Source organism: Hypanus sabinus, chromosome 23 (genome assembly GCF_030144855.1).
Source record: "Hypanus sabinus isolate sHypSab1 chromosome 23, sHypSab1.hap1, whole genome shotgun sequence".
Lineage (NCBI taxonomy): Eukaryota > Metazoa > Chordata > Chondrichthyes > Myliobatiformes > Dasyatidae > Hypanus > Hypanus sabinus.
The window spans coordinates 16,462,438-16,477,574 of record NC_082728.1 but is presented as its reverse complement, the minus strand read 5'-3'; the positions used below and the strand labels follow the sequence as shown (position 1 = coordinate 16,477,574).

General features: G+C 41.9%; 1 protein-coding gene across 1 annotated transcript in view; it reads right to left on the bottom strand.

Annotated features, from left to right (window-relative positions):
* Positions 1 to 793: 793 nt before the first annotated feature.
* Positions 794 to 15,137, bottom strand: part of LOC132380002 (inward rectifier potassium channel 2) — a 285,153-nt gene continuing 270,809 nt past the window's right edge. Inside the window, exon 3 of the transcript XR_009507600.1 lies at positions 794 to 909. The gene's annotated coding sequence lies outside the window, so the exon portion shown is untranslated. The remainder of the gene's footprint in view (positions 910 to 15,137) is intronic.

The window sequence follows — 15,137 nt, the reverse complement described above, 5'->3', positions numbered from 1 at the left end:
TAAGCAATCCTCTCCTCAATAGTATGTAATCCTCAGGCTCACCCAGCTCACGTTCGTCTAGGGGAATCAGCCTTCAGCCCCGCCAAACTGGGTTATCATGTTTGTGTGGATGCTGTGTAATATACCCCCAGTTACAAACCCACAACGCAAAATATCAGACAGTACACCATATGCAATTAAATGATAGATTTTATGAATCTTCATCTGAGTATAAGGTTAGCAATGAAAATAAACAAAACAGCCAAAGGGCCCAAATCAAAGTCAAAATTGCATTGGAGCTCACTCAGTAGTCATTCTTCCACCATCGGACTCCTCCGAGCGGCACCGACCTTCGGACCCTCAGATCCCAGTCCACTCTGTCCTGTGGTCTACCAGCTCTCTCCACACGCATCTTCCCTCTTCATCTCTCCTCGACAAAAGACCGCGAAAAACCCGGCTCCCAGACACACAAGAACGAACAACATTTCTCCCATTGGATAGCCACTGAATTCCAAAGTCCAGTTATCTCTGGTCATAGCCCAAACATCGCTGCGACAGAGAAACCATTACCTGAGCAGTGGAGCATTACATAGAAGCCATTACATTAGCCTTAGCAGTGAAACTTTACAGCGTGTTACAAGTAAAAGTGCGATCACTCAGGTTGACTATGATGTTCTCCCAGACGCTTATTTGCTTAACGTGGTGAGGCTGATGCACGGACAGCAACCACGCTACCTTGACAGATCATGGGCATGGTTCAGTGGCAGGCCGTGCAAGATGACTGGAGGTGCTTCACCACTGCAAGCTTTCTTCTGTTTTTACTGCCGTTGTGTTGTGTCATCATCTTCCAGCCCCACAGCTGAGCTCTTGCCAGCTCCTCCTCAGTACATATAGGCTAATGCACAAAATTAGCTCTGGATCTTTACCCATCTAAAGGGATACAAGAGAATTCAGGAAAAGTTTCGAAATAGAAAAATGGCACATGATAAGATATCATCTCAAAATATTTTGAATTTCTGGATGTTAGGAAATTGGGCTCGAAATTAATCTTCAGCAATTGTGCAAAACATATAATGTTTGGAGATAGACTGTTTCTGGCTTCTGATATCAAAGGTCAATTTTATGCCATTTGCGGTTTTAAGATTAAAGCACAAAGAATCGTATTAATATAAAATGAGAACTGATCATCAGACAGATCAAAAAGAGGAAAAAACAGGTCTTGCTCAGGCAGGTGGCTAGGGAGATACTATAAGGATTGGTGCTTAGTCCCTAGATATTCATATTTTGCATCAACAATTTGCCTCAGGGGAATCAATGTTTTGATATTAGACTATAAGGCCATAATACCATAAGACAAAGGAGCAGAACCAGGCCATTTGTCCCATTGAATCTACTCCGCCATTTAATCATGGCTGATTTATTATCCCTCTCAACTCCATTCTCCTGCCTTCTCCACATAATCTCTGACACCTTTACTGATCAAAAGCCTACTGTTACATACCCGTGGGTATCTTGTGCTTGTCACGTGACAGTGGTGTTGAAGCTACACTGGACTTAAGGTAGTGGTCTTGTGATGGTGGAGTGATGTCATTTTCCCACCAGTAGAGATCATGAGCCAGGTTTTTTTTTACAGGGTATAAAAAGAGGACCCCTCCCTGTGAGGAGGGGCAGTTCGTGGCTGGATTTGCCATTTTGAGTCCATGCCACTGCATGGTCCAATATTATGACACAGTTTGGTTGAAAGGTGGAGTTTTATTTAATGCCTAAAGTTTAAAAGGTCATTGCCGGCAGTTTCTTTATAATACTGCCAGTTAAAAATCAATGGAGAGTGAAGATCGAAGTTCAGGAGCTAAAAGATCGAGGAAAGTCGATTTTGACGGTGAAACAGGTTCGCCCTTGTTTGATCCTCATTCGGAAGGAATTTGTTGGCTGTCCCTGTGGTAACCCCTGCGAATAATAGCAGAAAGGGTTGGGTACAGTGTTGTAAAGGAAAGGTCAGTGCCTTTAAGCCGTTTCATTTTCATCTTCGTAAGTTCTCCGGGAAAAGTATAGTTCAACTGGGATCCGCAACAACACAACGTGAAAGAGAATTTAAATCGTCTAAGAAGTCTCTCCTTTAATGGACTGTAAGCATTTTGAACTTTTGCAGTACTACTTTGAAGAACTGTTTTTGCAACATTGCTTTAAGAACTGTTTAAGCTTTATTGCTTTAAGAACTGGTTAAGCTGCCGCACAGCAGCTGATTTCCAGTTACGTTAGTGGTTTGTTTACTTTTGGGGGTTTGTTTTTCAGTGTTTAATAAATGTTTTATTTGTTATAAAAAACACTGCCTCACTTATATATTTATTGTTACTGAATCCCTAACACTACCAACTTCTTCTTTAAACATACCTAATGACTTGGCCTCCATAGCAGGCTGTGGCAATGAGTTCCACAGATTCACTACCCTCTGGCTAAAGAAGGTATTTTCTAGATATTAAGGTGCTCAAAGAGTATAAAGATAGTCCGAGAATGTGGCATTGAAATAGAAAATCAACCGGAATCTTGACAAGTGAGAGACCGAGTTCAAGAGGCCCACACTTGCTCTTATTCTTTATCCTTGTACTTGCCCTCTCTCATTACATTGTTGGGGGGAATCAATGATTTATCAGAATCAGAATCAGGTTTATTATCATCAGCATGTGTTGTGAAATTTGTTAACTTAGCAGCAGCACTTCACTGCAATACATAATATAAAGAAGAAGAAAAACTAATAAATAAATAAACCAATTACAGTATACGTATAATGAATAGATTAAAATTATGCAAAAACGGAAATAATGTACAACGTTTGTACATTCAAAAAATTGAGGTGGTGTTCACGGGTTCAATGTCCATTTAGGAATCAGATGGCAAAGGGGAAAGAAGCTGTCCCTGAATCACTGAGTGTGTGCCTTCAGGCTTCTGTACCTCCTACCTGATGGTAACAGTGAGAAAATAGCATGCCCTGGGAGCTGGGGGTCCTTAATAATGGACGCTGCCTTTCTCAGACACCGCTTTTTGAAGATGTCCTGGGTACTTCCTAGGCTAGTATGCAAGATGGAGCGGACTAAATTTACAACCCTCTGCAGCTTCTTTCGGTCTTGTGCAGTAGCCCCTCCATACCAGTGATGCAGATAGAGAGTCTCAGAGAGTTAGATAGAGCTCTTATAGCTAGCGGGGTCAAGGGATATGGGGAGAAGGCAGGAACGGGGTACTGATTGTGTATGATCAGCCATCATCACAGGGAATGGTGGTGCTGGCTAGAAGGGCCGAATGGCCTTCTCCTGCACCTACTGTCTATTGTCTATTGTCTATTGATGCAGCCTGTCGAAATGCTCTCCAAGGTACATCAATTGAAGTTTTGTGTGTTTTTGTTGACATAACACATCTCTTCAAACTCCTAATCTCTCTCCACCATCAGAATTCTGAAAGTTTCTTGAACCCATGAACACTTTGCTGTTTTAAAGCAGCAGTACAATGCAAAGAGTTAAAAACCTACAAGTTACAATGAATAAATAAACGGTGCAGAAAGGAGGGAATTGTTATTTTTACACTTTTTAGTAAATTATACATTTTTAGTGTTTTTGCACTGCACTGCTGCCGCAGTAAATTTCGTATGGTATGTCAGTGATAATAAATCTAACTCCGATTCATGTTTTCAAATGTATCTCTTGCTTATGGCTCTGTTTAAGTGAATATAATTCTTTACTATCGATTTCAGGGGATAATTGCTCTGTTAAAGGTTAAGAAATAATTCATTGATGCAAACAAAACATTTCTGCTCATGATCCATTTTACAATTTTGTAAATGTTAATCTTTCCACCACTCAGAATTAGAATCAGAATCAGGTTTAATAGCACCGGCACATCATGAAATTTGTTAACTTAGCAGCAGCAGTACAATGCAATACATGATAATAGAGAGAAAATTATGTGAATCGTTTACAGCACGTATATATATATATATATATATATATATATTAAATAGTTAAATTAAAAATAGTGCAAAAACAGAAATAATTTTAAAAGTGAGGTAGTGTTCATGGGGTCTACGTCCATTTATGAATCAGATGGGAGAGGGGAAGAAGCTGTTCCTGAATTGCTGACTGTGTGCCTTCAGGCTTCTGTACCTCCTCCCTGATGGTAGCAATGAGAAGAGGGCATGTCCTGAGTGATGGGGGTCCTTAACAATGCATGCTGCCTTTCTGAGGCACTGCATTTGAAGAGATCTTGTATACCATTCATAGTTAAGACAGTAAGATGCTTCATAGGACAAGTTTACCTTAATATGTTACATATTAGACATCACATTAGACAATCTGCCTCTAATGCCCACATCTGATGTTCTGGAAATTCTTCTTGCAATTACCAGAAGCCATTGAAATGGGAATGTTACAACAATTTGATTCTTTCTTTTAGCAATGCACCAGAAGATTTTGAACAGATTGAGCTGAAGCCTCTGAACTTGACAAAAAAGTGAAATAGTTATGGAGCAATGCATTTAACAATATTTTTGTTTTCATATAAGCAATTGAGAATTTTAGCAAAAAATAATAAATTATTCAACCATATTTAAACATAATTGCTATTGGTATTTTATAAGCAGAGGGTGTAGAAAATAGGAAATCTCTGTCAGAAATGGAATTTAATAGGTGCTTTTTATTAAAACTGAGGTTGTTGGACTTTATTTAAGCAATGGAACGTGAGATAAAGGGTAATTCAATAACTCAGCCACATTAATACTAAATGGCGATTCACTTTCAGGAAGGTTTAATGCTTTGTGTGTTATTTGCTTGCATTTTGCTGTCTGCGCCATTTTTTTTTCATTGTCTGATAGTCGTTTAGTGTGGGGGCTTCTCTTTAATTGTGTTCTATGGTGTATCTTTTCTGTGGCTGTCTGCAAGAAGACGCATCTCAAGTTACATATTGTATACATACTTTGATAATACATGTACCTTAATCTTTTAAGCTCTGAAATGCTCAGCGAAGATTAATAAATGAATGACCTCCCTCCTCTACCCTTATTTCTATGAAATAAATGGTATCTACGTTACTGTCAATATTTATATCAATTGCATGAAATATTTCAGGAAATTGTAGTAATGATGGGATAATACTTGCTGTGAAAAGGCAAGTAATTCAAATGACTGTGACATTGGTCTTGTGTTGTTCAACTTTACAAAATGTCCTGTTGGCAAACTGGAGTAAGTATGAAGTAATAGTCAAATTGAGTATGACATTTCCTAAGGGGTTGTCTTATAGTATGTCTTCGGTCAGCTGTAGAAGGTGATCTGTGATCCACCTATTTTGGTGCAGTGTAGGCAAGAGCAACCTTCGTTCTCCTCCTTCAGTTGCCCTTTGGATCCAGGGATTGTACTGACCTCACAGTCTTGCCCACTTGACGATTGCTATGAGACTTAATCTGGGATCTAGGGTGGATTCCCTTAATGGAGAATGTCTGTGCATGGTGTTGACGTATCACATGGAGGCTGACACATGATCAGACTCCACACGGTCCTTGACAGATCAGGGTCAAGGTCCAGTGGCCTGGAATGCAAGACAACAGGAGGCCCTTCTCTGCTGCAGCCTTCCACCGCCTCCATTGCCGTTCTGATGTGTCATCATCTGAGCTTTCGGTTGACCGCACTTGGTTGACCTTCCGCTTGACCTTACCACCATGAGTGTCCCTACCAGGAGCTAAGCACCAAACGGCAAACCTTCGGATAGCATTGCTCTCGGGATCTCAGGAACCCTCCAACCTCTTTGCCACGACAGGGTGACAATCCTTGGAGAAGTCTGAAGTGATAGCACTGTCGCAAGGGAGTCCAGGCATTCGGAGGTGGGGGAGGTGGGATGTGTGGTTGGAGTGGGCAGTAATAAGCTGCCTACCAATTAGGCAGGATTGAAACATTTTAAAATTTACATTTCAAGAGCTAAAGTGAATGTGTAAATTAGAGTACACGAATTCCATGAAACAGCAGCAGTCGTGCACTGAAAAAAATATGTGAATGTGTAAGTCAAAGAAGAAAGAATAAAAAGGCAAAATGCAGTGAAAATAGATTTTATATTTTACAAAAACTCTGTTGACAGTTAAAAATATGAAGTAATACCCAAAATAATTAATGTTCAGTCGTAGAGTGCCACAGAGCACAGAAACAAGCTCTTCTTTCTCGCTGGTCCATGCAGATGCTGGAAACACAAAGCAACACACACAAAATGCTGGAGAAACTCAGCAGGTGAGGCAGCATCCATGGAAATGAACAAACATTCAACTTCTCAGACCCTTCTTCAGGACTGGAAAGGAAGCCAGAATAAAATGGTGGGGGAAGAGGAAGGAGGATAGCTGGAAGGTGATAGGTGAAACCAGATGGGTAGGAAAGGTAAAAGGCCTCTACCCACCAAAAGGAGAAAGGAATCTGATAGGAGTTGAGAGTGGACCATAGGAGAAAGGGAAGGAGGAGGGGGCCCAGAGGGAGATGATAGGCAGGTGAGAAGAGGTAAGGAATAGAGGAAGAGGGAAGGGGAAGGGAAAATTTTGTTTTACTGAAAGGTGAAACCAATATTCATAATCGATAGGTAGTTTACAGCTACTCTTTTCTCACAGATGCTGCCTGACCTGCTGAGTTCTTCCAGCGTTGTGTTCGTATTCTAAGAAAATTACTTAGAGCAACACATTCTGCAGTAAGTTTAATTTATATTAACAGTATGGGAATTGGAGTTGGAATTGGTTTATTATTGTCACATATACCAAGATATAGTGAAAAGGCTTGTCTTACATACTGTTCATACAGATCAGATCATTACACAATGCAGTTGAGGTAGAATAAGGTAAAATAGTAACAATGTAGAAAACGAGAGAAGATTCCTGACGGTAGATGTGCGATCCAAGTTGTTAACTCTGTGGTAATTTTTTAAATCACTTTTAATCTTTTAAGTTACATTTCCCTGTTTCAGCTTTACATGTGCTGCCTGACTTATTGACTGTTTCCAGCCTTATCCTGTTTTAATTCAAGATTTCCAGGCTGGTGAAAGCATTACAGTGCTAAGTTGGAGGTAGCCAGATACAGTGACCATGCTGCCATAAATGAAGTTCAATTCCCGCCACTGTCTGTAAGGGGTTTGTTCGTTCTTCCCGTGACTGCATGAGTTTCCTCTGAGCTCTCAGGTTTCTACGAAACATGCCAAAAGATGTACAGGTTAGGCTTAGTGAGTTGAGGGCATGATATGTTGATACCAGATACACTTGCAGGTACTTGGACTGTGCTGGTCACTGACGCAAATTATGCCTTTCACTGTATGTTTCGATGCTTCTGGATATATGTGGCAAATAAAGCTAATCTTAATCTTTAACCTTTAATTCCAATGGAACCTCTTGGATTTCTGCATATAACAAACCACTTTACCTGAAGATATACATGGAAACAGTAAATAATATTAGTTAACAATAATTAAAAACCCTACATTAGGTTATATCTTCCTGCAATCCAGTACTTTCTTTCTCACTGTAAACCACTCTTAAGACTGAAAGACCATTAGGCATATTGTAGCAGCAAAATTAGGCCATTCAGCCCATCAGGTCTGCTCCATCGTTCGATCTTGGCTGATTTATTAACCCTCTCAACACCATTCTCCTGCCTTCACCCAGTAAGCTTTGACACCGTTACTAATTAAGAACCTCTGAAACTCCACTTTAATTATATCCTATGACTTGGCCTCCACAGTCATCTGTGGCAATGAATTCCACAAATTCGCTACCCTCTGGCTAAAGAAGTTCCTCCTCATCTCTGCCCTAAAGCCTTCTGCCACAGAATCTCTGGTCAGCGACAGCCTTTTTCTTCCTGTTTTGGAGCCAATTTGACTAACATGTTTCCCGTGAATCCTCCCCTCCATTACGGTAAGCTGATACACCCAGTTTCGTAACAATGCGATCAAATGCATCCCACCTACTATGACATACTGTTCTGTTTTATATTTTATCTCACTCTCATCACCATTCATACACTTAACCGAAATGCTGTTACACAATCTGAATCAAAGCAAGATTATCTTGCAATTTATGAGATGTTTACTTCGTGTTTTGACAGTTCATTATGTTTTAGTGATATATATCAATCCATGAATGTGGGGAATGGGGCTGGAATATTATTTCCTGCTGGTACAGTTGAAATGTTACACATTGTAGCTGAGTTGAGATCTGCTTACTTTCTTATAACACTTAAAATGGGTAGTTTATTTTTCAATGTATAGTTCCAGAGTTAGAGTCCGAGAATTATACATCTTCATGCAGTTCTTCAGTCTGAGTCATCCATGTTGCTCTTGAGCTAGTCTCATTTGCCAGTGCTTACTTGGTCTACGTTCTGCGGAGCCGATGGCTCCCAACCTGGAGTCCACGGACCCCTTGGTTAATGGCAGGGATTGACGGCATAAGTAAGGTTGGGAATCACTTTTCTAAACCGATCCAGTGGACAGCTAGAGACTCCTTCCCAAGGCGGACATGGCTAATGCAAGGGAACATCACTTTAAAGTGACTGGAGGGAAATATAGGGGCAAGTTCAGAAGTAGTTATTTTTCACACAGGGAGTTGTTAGTGATAGGATCACACAGCCAGGGGTGGTGGTGGAGGATGATGCATTAGGAACATTGAAGAGATTGTTGGATAGGCACACGGATGATAGAGAAATGGAGGGCTATGTAGGAGGGAAGGGTTAGATTGATTTTCGAGTGGGTTTAAAGGTCGACACAACATTATGGGCCAAAGGGTCACTGCTGTTCTGTAGTGTTCTATGTTCTAAGCTTTATCCTATCCATGTCGTCGTCATTATGCACTCAGTCGTATGACGTGCACGGTCCTGGTCTTTCCACGACCAAGATTGCTCTTGACAGATTTTTCTACAGAACTGGTTTGCCAATGCCTTCTTCTGGGCAGTGTCTTTACAAGACGGGTGACCCCAGGCATTATCAATAATCTTCAGAGATTGCCTGCCTGGCATCAGTGGTCGCATAACCAGGATTTGTGATATGCACCAGCTGCTCGTAGGACCATCCACCACCTGCTCCCCGGCTTCTCGTGACCCTCATCAGAAGTGGGGGGGGTGGGGGGTTGCTAAGCAGGTACTACACCTGGCCCAAGAGTGACCTACAGGAGCGCCTCAGATCTCCTTTGGTAGAGATGCATTTCCACCCTGTCACCCTCCTATTCATGAATCAGTTCAAATGTATTTTAAACAACATATATTTACCCAGATCTACCATTTCTTCTGGCAGCTCTTTCTACTTAGCCACCATTACTTATATAATTCCCCCCTCGAGTTTTAAGCTTCCATGCCCTGGCAAAAAAAAAAGTGTGCCTATCCAACTTGTTAATATCCATCAAAATTTATAAACCTCATGAGGAGAAAAATAGATAATGATAAGGACTAATTTTATTTGACACATGTACATCGAAACATACAGTATAATGCACCATTTGAATCAAATCAAATCAACGAGGAATGTGGTGAACAGCCCACAAAGTGTCACCATATTTCCAGCCTCAACATATCAGGCCCACAATTTACCAGCCCTAACCCATATGGTATGTCGTTGACAGTGAGTAGAAACCGAAAAACCCAGAAGAACTTAACATGATCTCAGGGAGAACAGGGAGAACAAGGAATTGAGCCACCTGCTCTTACAACCAGCACTGTAAAACATTACGCTAACTTCCACACTACTGCGCTGCCCGCTCAGCCTTCTTTCCTTCAGGAAAAGCCAATTTCATCTCCCCTTAAAACAGATGCCCTCTGGCCCCAGCTGCCCCAACAATCTACCCATCAGCTCAGTACCTCTGCTGCTCCATCTTTGATTGCCCCATCTTTAAGGCTCATTTTAATTATTTCTAACAAAATTATTGGCAACACAATAAGTATGTATACGTGCGTACTGTATATGAGTGTATATCTGAAGGCAATACCTGAGTCATTTCCCTTTGCTGCTTAGGTTGATCCTGTCAAGAACCAACTCATCCTTCTATACTAATCTTCAACCATCTACCTATATCCGCTCCTCCCTGTAAGGTGAATGCAGGATAGAGATATAGAAGTAGTGAGTCATAATTGGCCTGACTCCCTGTTAACAAAGAATGGGCTCATAACATTGTATAGGTATACAAAAGGTTGCATCGTTAAGTGTCATGTATCATATATCAAGTAACTGTTTGCCAGATTGAGCAACAATCCACTGCCTCTCATGAATCCTCCCATTCTCACAAATTTTGTAGCTTGTCACTTATGCATATAAGTACGGATTGTGCAACCCATCGGCCTCTCCCTGTTCTTAAAGAATATTTTACTTATGCTGTATGATTTTTCAAACAGACAGCTGGCATTTCAGCAAGGTTTTTTTTCTAAACAATGCCTTCTGCATCAGATCAAAAGAAAATCTTGTGGCAAAATGATGAACCATCAATAACTCTGAGACGTGGGTTAAGGTAGGCTTTTATTGGCTGGAAGAAAGCACAAGCAGCAAGTGACCATCACACGACATCCTGGAGACTGAGGAAGGGTCTGTGCCTCCAATTGCCTTTATACCGGGGTCTGTGGGAGGAGCCACAGGAGCAGTCAGTGGGGGGACGTGTCCAGACAGGTATATGTAGTTCACCACAGCAAGTGATTAGGTAGTTGGCAGGTCCTGGTGTGATTGCTTTAAGCATTAAGTAAAGGAGCTCAGGTAGTCTTTTAACTGAATCATCGTGAGAATGCTGGCAAGGTAGGGTAAGTTGTCCACATTTTCAAAAGAAATCTGCAACAACACGCACAAATTGCTGGAGGAACTCAGCAGGCCAGGTAGCATAATAAGTTCCACCAGGTGGGGGGGGGGGGTGTGTACGTGTGTGACATTGCCTTTTAAATATGTCCTCGATGCTGGGGCCAGCTAGCTGAGTTTGCAACCCTCTGCATATTTTTCTGATCTTGTGCAGTGGGCCCGCCAGTCTAGTTTGTGTAAGTATATTATCTGATCATTAGCTTCACTTAGACATGTTATAAATGATTACAATAACTTGGAATTACTTGAAACAATCAATGGAACTAAAACTATGCAAAGGGTATCCTCAATGTGCAGCAAAGTTGAAATATTTAGAAAAGAAATAAGAGCTCATGATTGATACCAAACCAATGGGGACAGTGAGAATCTTGATCAAAGAGATAGGTTTTAAAGAACATGTTAAAAACAGGAAGAGGAGTGGAAAGACTTGGTGAGGGAATTTCAGAGTTCATGTACTAATCAGCTGAAGGTCGCCAGTGGCAGCCATTAGATTTATTCAACAAGATTGGAGAAGCACTGAGGTCATGGAGAAAGGGAGGGAGGGACAGGGCTGTGGAGCAAATTGAATTCGAAAGTGAAAAATTGAAAGTGGAAGAAAGTTTAGGAGGGAAGGTTAGATGGTTGTACTGGACTTGAAGCAAATCTGAGCACTAAGAATTACAGATAAGCTCATGGGCAGCAAGGACAGGGTCACAGTGGGGAGAGCTGCTTCCTCACAATCCCATGGAACTGGGGTTCGAATCTGACCTCGGATGCTGTTTGTGTGGAACTTGCACTTTCTCCTGTGTTCCCTGTTTTCCTCATACAATCCAAAGCCATGCCTGTAGGTACATTAGATACTAACAAATAACACCCATGCTCCCCCCACCCCCAACGTAGAGAATCAGGTAACAGGGAAGTAAGTGAGGGAAAGGAACTGAGAGCCAACATGGACTCGTGGACCAAATTGCTTCTTACTATATTATGAGAAACATGACAGGGCTAGGTTTATAAGGAGGTAGGAAGTAGGCCATGTGGTCGGTATATCAGCCATCTAAATCACTGGACTATGATTTTAATATATGTACGTTCTAAAGAGGTACAACAGACTGCAGACATTGGAATCTAGAATAAGCTGGAGGAACTCAGTGATTGAGCAGGGAATCATAAAAATAAGAGATTCCGCAGATGCAGTAAATCCAGAGTAACACACACAAAAATGCTGGAGGAACTCAGCAGGTCGGGCAGCATCCATGGAAATGAAAAAGCAACAGATGTTTTGGGCTGAAGCCTTTCATCAGGACTGGTACTCTCAGCTCTGTCGTGGGCGGTACGGTGGCGTCGCGGTTAGCGTAATGCTACGAGAGTGCCAGTCATCCGGGCTCAGCTCTGCTGCTGTCTGTCAGGTGTTTGTACATTCCCCCCATGCCTGCATCCCTCACACATTCCAAAGAAGTACAGGTTAGTAGGTTAATTGGTCACACCCGTGTAATTAGCCTGTTGGGCCAGAGAGGCCAGTACCGCAGTGTATCTCCAACTTTTAAAAAAAATTAAGAAGTCTTCAGGAGTGGGGAAAAGATACCTCAAGCATTTTCTCAAGACCTGTTTGAAGAAATGTGGATTAGACTTCATCACCCTTCATCCCTGTGTGCACTGCTACTTTACACCCCTCGTACGTAAGCTGGCACAGTCATTGTCCGACTGTGCTTTCAGATGCCCTGCTGCTACCTGGAAGGGTTCCTCTTTCCAAGAGTTACTTTGTCACTTCCTGTCAGAGTCACCTTCTGGACAGATACTCCTGCACCCAGCATCACTTCACGTACATCCAATCACTCCATATTTATACGCTAATGTTATGAATATCCGGCCACATTTAGCGGTACACCCACCGTTTTGCTTTTTATATTTATCTTTATTGTGTTTTTTTAAGCCGACTGTGTTTTTTTATGATGTGTCAGACCCAGAGACTTAATTACTTTGTTCTCCTTTACTCTCGTGTACTGAGGAATGACAATAAACAACCTTAAATAGACATCATCTCATGGGAATCACTGGCAAAATTCTTCATAATGGAAGCATGAGTAGGCCAAGCCAAAGTGGCAGAAAGAACTCAGAACCCCCTAAGCAATCTACACATCAAACACCTCTGCCAACCACCTCCTCCTCCACCCATGGTGGTGTCCATAGGTCCCATGTTAACCCTCAAAACCAAAAGAAACCAATTGGTCTCATCACTGAAGCTGTACCTATGAAGTGTGGTAACTAGCTAAACCCAGTCTCCGATTAATTGATATCAACCAACAATTTGGAATATGTGATTGCTTTTATTACAACCTCCTTACAGAACCTAGTATTTGGAGATCGGCGGGTCCTGGGGTTGATGCTAAGAATCAAAGCCCAAAGATCGATTGGAAGACTGGAAGCTAAGGCCTGGTGGCCAGAGTCCTGAGCCTGGGAATCTCTGTGAGTCTGCCAGGAAAGTTGAAGCCAAACGTCTGCATGCCCAAGGCTGTAGACTGAAGATATGGGTGGGTGGTAAGGAATAGAAAGACTTGTTTTGCTGTGTTTTTCTATTGCGTATTATCAGCATGCCCAGCTGGACCCAGAGTGGGTGATGACATTTGCAGGTTGCTCCCAGCATTCCATGCATGTGTTGCTTGTTAATGAAAATTTCCCTGTATGTTTCAAGGTACACATGATAAATAAAATTGAATCTTGAGTTCTTTGACCTGGCCAATTTTGGATATAGTGCTGCAGCATATTTATTGCAGGCTATAGTGACAGTGAAGAGCTGACTGCTACTACAAATCTCCAACTGTCCTGCAGCATTTAATCCATATAACCATACATTACATTACATACCATGCATTACAGCACGGAAACAGGCCATCTCGGCCCTTCTAGTCTGTGCCGAACGTTTACTCTCACCTAGTTCCACTGACCTGCACTCAGCAAATAACCCTCAATTCCTTTCCTGTCCATATACCTATCCAGTTTTTTTTAATGACAAAATCGAACCTGCCTCTAACACTAACTGCAATAGTTTAGCAAAGAAATAGTTTGCATGACATTTGCCTACTAAAATATTTCATTTATATATAGACTTTTATTTCAAACAAATAAAGGCAGATAAACAAATCAAGGAGTAAAAACAGACTAGCGATGTCCAAGTTCAAGTTTGTTGTCATTCAGGCTTACGTATGTAGAGTATGTTGCCAAACGAAACAATGTTCCTCTGAACCACAGTGCATCACACAGTACATATAAATCACATACAAAGCAATATTATCACAAATAAATTAACAAATAATAAGGTGCATATACGATACAAATTAAAAAGTAAATGGTATATTGCTTTTGGTGCTTTATTTGTGATGAGACCTTGGTGGTGCTGGAACTCGCTGCTTCGTAATCTTATAGCCTTGGGTAGGACGCTGTTTCACGGCCAAGCAGTTCTTGTCCGAACACAGTTTCCATCCTGCCCGATGGTAGAGGGTCAAAGAGATTGTTGTATGGATATTTACTGACAATGCTAATGGTCCTGTATGTGCAGCACTCTCTAATGGATGGAAGAGAAACCCCAATGACCCTCTCAGCAGTCCTTGCAAGTGGGGATTTACGGTCAAATGCCTTGCAATTCCTATACCAGACGGTGATGCAGCAGTCATTCAGGACACTCTCCATGGTGCTCCTGTAAAAATTGTTAAAAAAGGGGGGAGGTGGAAGGCAAAGGCCTCACTCACTCAACCTCCTTAGGAAGTGGAGACACTGCTGTGCTTGGTTCGAACTTGGTGTTCCCAACCTTCTCCACAAATGAGCTGTGTGTGTGCAGTGAGGAGCGGTCAGCATGCAACTCCCTAAAGTTCACAATCGTCTCTTTGTTCTTGTCCACATTGTGACTCAAGCTGTTGTGCTCACACCATTTTACCAGCCGCTCTAGCTCCTCTCTGTACGCCGCCTCGTCATCACTGCTGACGAGGCCATCCACTGTTATGTCATCAGCGATTTTGATGGGTGAGTTTGAACTGGATCTAGTAGCAGCACGCAGCTCTGGGGAGCGGCAATACTCAACGTGATGGTGCTAGCAGCGTTTCTTCCAACACAAACTGACCGTGGCCTTTCTCTCATGAAGATCAAGATCCAGTTACAGTTATATGTTTGAGAATTCCTCAGACTGGGTCTGCCTTCAGTCCTGGGGTAATGCTCAAAATTTCTAGGTAAATTTCTAATGAGCTAGGGCCTCACCTTATGCAAGTCATGTTTGCTGCCAACTGCAAGTAGTCTTCCCCTAAAAATAATAACTGGCACAAATGTGTGTGCTGTGTCTGCAAGGCTGGGTTCAACGGAGCTTTCAT